Raw genomic sequence first — 7,357 nt, 5'->3', positions numbered from 1 at the left:
CCAAGGGCTAATTTCACTCCATTATGAGAGTGATCTACCAAACTCTGCAGTTTATTTTAGCCACCGATCTTGGTCTTTACCAGTTTTGCTTCCTTCTTGCAAACAGAGACATTAGCAATAGCCTCACACACCAATGTGAAATGCTTAAGTTACTTTGTGCAACTGGAAAAGCAAATAAATATTTATGAATAATTTGAAATACTTTTGAAAACCTCAAGGTCAGATGTCATGTTTTCTGGAAATTTTGTGAATGTGATAACTCAAGAAGGAAGTCATCGAGGATTTTCAAATTACTAGGAGGCTGAGGGATTGCAGTGGCGGTCACCAGTGTTTTTTTGTTTTTGTGTTCACATGCAGACTACGTAAGGGTTAAACCACTCACCAGAGACAGACTTTTTTCTTATCAGACAAGCAAGTGTGTTATATTCTTTCCTAAATGGTTATCTATTGGGTGTGTGTTGTGACCTTCACTTGAGCTTGCCAGTAGAACTGAGTCATGATCTTGTCCTTTGTGTCAGAGTCTAATTATTGCTTCATAGCCTTTTTTTATTTTAAATTCATTATATATAAAATTAAACATGCTAAGGCTCTTTTTGAAATTATTATTTTGATGGTTATGGCGTATAACTGATGAAAGCCAGAAATCCAGTTTGTCAGAGTATATCTTTAAATCAATCAAAAAAAGGTTTACTATATAGAAATAATTATGAAGGTGTGGTCAGTTATATTCTCAGTGATTGGTTGTCACAATTTACTGCATCAGTAGAAAGTAGCATGGATGTGATCAGCTTGTGGCACTGCTCAAATGTTACCAAAGCCTTGGTTGCTTTTATAGCAGCCTTGAATTTACCTGTATTGTTGGGTCCGACATTTCTCCTCTTCCTCTTGACAGCAGCTCAAAGATTTCCTGTGGGGCTCAGCCAAGGACTGGTTGGTTGGTCAATCAAGCTCATAAACATCATAGACAACAAACTATTTGATATTAATGTCGGTGTGTTGGGCTAGTTCTAATTCCTGCTGGAAAAGGGAATTGCCATCCCAATAAGTTTTATTATATCCTGACAGGCAAGTGTCTTCTTAAATGGTAATAGCAATTTATTACCAATTAATTACCAAAGTAAGAGCCAAGCAATCATCTTGTATCAACAGTGGTTATAACTGAGTTATATGGTAGTCAAATTCATAAACTGGGTAACAATGTGGGTGAGGATATTTAATACTATTATTGTCAACAAAGTGTTTTGTTTAAGCAAATTGTCAGAGACTCATAGTGAAGATCATTTTTAGCATGTTGACTCTTTCTGTTTGTGGTTGCAAATGCAAGTGCACTATTTGGCCCTAATACCAGCACTGTCACCTTGCTGTTTTGTTTTCAATACCACTATCTTAATATTTGGGGCCTGCTACATTTCATTTTATGTGGAATGCTGAAGCTACAAATAGATTAATGAAAAGAAAAAAAAACACATTTTCAGGAAACAAGTTTTGCTTCAGCCAAGTCACAGATGAACTTGATGAGTGTATTTGATGGAAACATAGCTGTTGTCCTGTTGACTTGCTAGTATTTTTAACTTGCCCAAGGCCATTTGGCCAGAGGTTATGATAAACCCTGCAAAAGATGTCTAATGGGCATCTAATGAGTTTTGCTGATGTAAACAATATAAATGCAGAACATTAGCTTTCATGTGAAAATAACTTCCTAATATATAGGAACTTAGAAAAAACAATTTATAAGGAAGCTTATGCATAAGTTCAATAAGGGTGATCTGTACACACATCTGTCTGCTTCCCAGGTGTTCGGAAGTTTTACATTTTGTGTGTATAATTTTTTACAGTTTTTAGCAGTTAACAAACATCGAAACCTGCAGGTGTAATGTTGGAAAGTCCCTGAGGATTTAAACTTGTCTTGCTAGAATGTTGGAAAACCTGATTTAGTGGGATTACCCATAAGTCGTAGTATACAGTATAATATTGTACGGTATGCATAGAAACAGGAAGTCTATATTGCATTTAAGATGTAATCAATCGTTAGCTGTGTTGTTTCCCTGAAATGATGCAGACAGAAATGTTACAAAAATCCTTGTTTAGTCTTTATTTGAATGAGTTTAATATTTACTTAACATTAACTCCTTCCTAAATCTCCCAAACATTTTCTTGCTTGATCTATCTCACTTTCAAAAAGGACATTCCTCTGCACAACATCTGATGTCTTGTTACCCCTTCGTCTTCACTCTTTTGCAGGAGAAAGCAAAGACTCAATCATAAAAGGTCAATATTATGAAAAGTAATGTCATTCAAAACAATAGCTTTGCTGTCTATTGACCGTACGTGGAGACTTTTTAAATGAGAATAAGAAAGAAAAGTATTTCTTTGTGCCCCCCTTTCCCTGTTAATGCCCTACCTGGTCCCCTGGCAAAGCTTTGCTAGAGCCGCCCCTGCATAGTTACCAGCTTTCAGCTAAATAGAAAAGGATCCTGGTGTTATTTGTCTCTCAGAAACAGTTCATAACTTCCCTTCAACTCATTCATGTCACCTCAAAGGTAAACCTGTTTTTCCATCACCTGTTCAGCTCTGATCATTCAGTAAGGACATCTCCTGGTTTCATCTTCATGTTTCCCTCTCATCACATATCCAAATCAATATCATGACCAGCAGCTTTTACAGCTGTGGCTCCAGAAAACATCAGCTGATACTAGAAAGTAATATTAAATAAGTTCTAACAACAGCTGACCAAGCTTAAACGTGCTGCTGTTGTTTAGCAAGGCATCTGCTGGTTTCCTGTTTCTTGCGCAAAGTGGGAGATAAACAAAACAAGAGAGACAGGACTTGTGACAGAAAAGCCGATCAGCTGATCATTGATCAGTTTCATGATTGAAGTAGCAACAGAAGAGGGAGGGGGAGAGAATGAGAGAAGAAGAGGCAGCTGTGCAGCGTAAAGACACAGAATAACTCCAGCTTTGTGTCTTTTTCCATTCTAGCTGAAGCACGGGACAAACTGTTCCTTTTCACCTCAATACAAAATGCGTAATAACTTCTCTGAATACGGGACGATTCCGTTTTTTACGGACAGTTGGCAACTCTACTAACTAACTTTATGAATAAAGTTCAACATCAGTAACATCATAGCACCCACCCAGCTGTAGAAACTCCATCATGCTAGCTAGTACGCAGTACGAGTTATTGTAACTGACTGTAAAAAGTCAGCATAACGAAAATAAACTACACCTAAACTTGGTTTATATCTGACCCAGATAGACTGCAGGTCATGACTTCTTACCTGAAGTTCAGTTCACCTGACACTTGGACAGGTGGCCGCCTCGGGTCTCTCCTCCTCCTGCCTCCCCTTTCTTTCATCCATTTGCTGGCCTCTGTGGAAGCTCCGCCACAACCACCACCAAACAACTGAGTTATTTTTACACATTGGCCAGCATCTGGCCAATCCACCACCTTTCATTGTTTATACCGTTACCAAAAAAATAAAACATCGGCCCATAAAAACGAAAAATCACCATCAGCCCATATACGGTCGGTACGAGGTAAATTTCTTTCCTCTGAAAGATGGACTTGCACTTTGGGATCTTTTAAACATCATTAGGCGCGTTGCTGCGCGCTACCTGTCCTGTCTGTGAGTGCAGAACAAGCGCTCACAAAGCAGCAGTTTGGGGATGACGTCACACACATGGGTCCTCTGTCAGAATATAGGTCTTTGGAGCGTGATGTCACGGGGGTGGGCGTGGAAAGGATTTTGGCCTGATGCGCCATTTTCTGGGTCCAACCAAAGTGCAAGCAAAAAAGGAGCGAAGGCACACACAACAGCCATGGTTCGTTCTTGCTGTGCGGTCCGCTGCAATGTTCGATCGCACGACCGGCAAGAGAATAAGCTTAAAAAGGGTTTGTCTTTTCATTCTTTCCCCACCTGGAAGCAACATGAGGGAGCTCATGTATCGGATGTTACCAAACGAAGGCGTCTAGCCTGGATAGCAGCTGTGAGACAAGCTGATATCCAGTTCTCTTCCATCTCCAAATATCTTTTGGTGTGCTCCAGACATTTTTAGTACAGTAAATGCAAATTATTTACATGGCAGTGCACTTCAGGCATAAATCTAGATAAAACATTATGGGTCATTCCCACAACCCACAGCTTTACTGTGTTCCAGCAAAGTATCCAATAGTGGTGCCAACTCCTCCACAGTAGTAGGTGGGATTTTTCTTTTTTGAGGACGGCTCCTTTTACCTTTCAGTACGGATGGTCTGTTTATGTTTTGATTGAGAGCCTTTTTTGGGGGGCAGCTGAAGAGGAGAAGTCTATCTTATGGCCAACCTCTGGCTGTATCTTGGTCATATTGCCAGGCAAAACCCAGTATGCAGGTTCATCTGTAACAGTCCTTGTGCCACGATCAACACTGTTGCTTCTACATTAAACAGAAGAGCAGTGACATGGCTGCAGGTCTCTGCGACTCCGGCCTTACAGGTGCAGTGGGCGGCTTCAACCTTTCCTGTGATGCTCACAGTGACCCATGGCTGCAATGCTGGGCTGGTTCATTCAGTCTTTGAGAGTGCAGTACCTGAAACACACACAGACAAGCATAAAGGGACAATTATGAATCACTTAATATGATAAGGAGATTCTGCAATGTATAAAATTAAAATAAAATGTATTTTTAGTGACACAGGATACAAACGTGGAAGCAAGATGTATAATTAGAATTATTTATAATAAATATGAATAAATTTCTTTAACCATAGAGAATGACTAAATCCTTCAGGACAATGTCACATCAATGCACTGAACTCACTATGTTATCCCTCTTACAGAGCCTCCACATGTTCTCACTGTAATTTCCCCCTCATGAATGAATTTATGCTGCACTAATTTGAATGTTCGGAGGGAAATCAAACGCATTTTACTCGCAGTACTTGAGCTGACTTACCTTTGTTTGATTGACGACTTGTACGCGCTGACTCCACAGACAAGGTACGAAAATACAGGGTGGGCCATTTATATGGATACACTGTAATAACATGGGAATGGTTGGTGATATTAAAGTCCTGTTTGTGGCACATTAGTATATGTGAGGGGGCAAACTCCTCAAGATGGGTGGTGACCGTGGTGGCCATTTAGAAGTCGGCCATCTTGGATACAACTTTTGTTTTTTCAATAGGAAGAGGGCCATGTGACACATCAAACTTATTGGTAATGTCACAAGAAAAACAATGGTGTGCTTGGTTTCAACATAACTTTATTCTTACGGTGTATCCATATAAATGGCCCACCCTGTATATCAGGCTACGTCAATAGCGGTTGGTCTTCAGGGTTTCTACTCCACGGCCGTATTTCATACAGGTCCACATTTCCAATGCACGCAATTTTCTGCAAGTGCCGCCGCTTCGCCTCTGGACGCAATCGGTCTCTATACCGTCCGTTTTCTTTTCAGCTGCTTTTAAGCATGTTTCTTGTTGTCGTCGTTCCAACACAGTGTGTTTGTTTTGATTTGTGGACCCGGAAAATGGCGCCGCGCTCCCACAACACATTGCGGCGTGACGTCAACTCCAAAGCCCTATAGGAAAACCTGGACATTTTTATCAATCTCGAAAATCCCCCCAGACGCCCCAGACAGACCGTGAAAAGAGGACATGTCTGGGGAAAAGAAGACGGTTGGTCGCCCTAGTTATTATCCTTTTCTGCATTGCATTTTGTTTTCTCTGCCTAGTCTGTGCAGTTTTTATAATTACTCTGCCGGAACAGTCAGAAATGTTCTTTTGTTTTTCTTTTTGCCTTTGCCAGTAACTGGGATTACAGTGTAATGTAGTCAAACTTGCTCTTAGTGTTAACACACACACCCAAAGTACCGACAACACATTCTAGAAAAATACCAAGACTAAATATTCCAGTAGAAATACTGTCAACATCCTGCTTCTAAGGTGTAAACTTGGCAATCAAAACTAGGACTGCAGTAAAAATCTTATCCAGCAGTTCTTATGCCTTTAAAAACCACATACTGTATTGTACATCTCAAGGAAAGACACTCAATTAACTAAAGAATACAAAATAGGGTTAACTGAGTATACATAATACACATGAAAGAGACAAACACTAAGATATAGACAAAAGTTACCAGATAATTAATTGTTAGTGTATAGAGAACTAAAAGCAGTTCAGCCAGCTAAGTACAAATGTGCAGTGAAAGCCAGGCATCAGAACAACTGATATGACTCCGCACCAGACCAGCATAAAATGTATGCAAATAGGAAGGTTCCAAATGAGAACCTTATGAGAGACTTACTCAAATAAAAGGCAGTGATGAGTACTAAAATAATGGCCAATAATAAAGGGCAGAGGGCAGAATGGTAGACAAGATCCAAATGTTTACATATGGAGGCTTTACACTTTTATTTTAATTTATTTCACACACCTGAAATACACAGACCTAGGTGCGAGGCTTATGATGGATTCATAATTTATTTAGTTTTAAGATTTCAGATGAATCCGTGTGATCACACTTTCTGCATTTCAACTTTTTGTGTATGACTGATAAAACAAGGTCCAAGTGTGTATTAAGCTTCATTGTAAATGTAATCAAAATATCTCAAAATATAGACTTAAAATGTTCACTGTTACACATCTCTGAATTCAGACACCACAAAATATAACGGCAGTGCATTATTCCTAAGCTGTAACAAAAACAATAAACAGATGAAAAAAAGAAATTCACACTGTTAAGCAACCAGTTATATTTGCAAATACTTGTGTTTGTACCAATGATTGCAGAAAAGTTCTTTTCTACAATCATTGGTTTATACAGTGAATAATAATTTGGTTTATTGTGGATATCGGAAATTGCATATTGTTTGTAAGCTCAAAGAATGAAAGAAAGTAGTCTTTTTGACAGGTTTTTTTTTTTATTTTAACACAAATTTTATAAGTAAGATAGAAAAATAAAAGATAAAAGCTACTAAGTGTCATTGTTCAGAGAGAATACTAAAAGCACTAGTTTCACTGATCAGACTTTTTCTGAAAGTGACTTTAGGTTTTGCTGATATTTTATGTAAATGACACAGATTGAACTTTTAAAAAAAAAATTGACAGGTTGTTTAACCATAGTTTGTTTAAAGACAACTCAAACCCAGAGCAGTGTTTATTGCAAGTACTAATGATACAATTTAATCAGTAGTCCTTGCAGCACTACTCATGACAAGATTTTGAAATGTATGAAAGTGTGAAACTGAAAGAATGGGCTTGGCATTGTGATTGCACCTTAAGACTTTCAACATTCTCTTTGCTTAGAAAATGATGAACAAAACAAGTCCAGCTAGTTATGTCACACTTTGAAAAAGCAAGAATTTCTTGCTTCCTTCA

Source organism: Maylandia zebra, linkage group LG6 (genome assembly GCF_041146795.1).
Source record: "Maylandia zebra isolate NMK-2024a linkage group LG6, Mzebra_GT3a, whole genome shotgun sequence".
In the NCBI taxonomy this organism is placed as follows: Eukaryota; Metazoa; Chordata; class Actinopteri; order Cichliformes; family Cichlidae; genus Maylandia; species Maylandia zebra.
The sequence above is the reverse complement of the archived record's forward strand: the minus strand, read 5'-3'. Positions refer to the sequence as shown.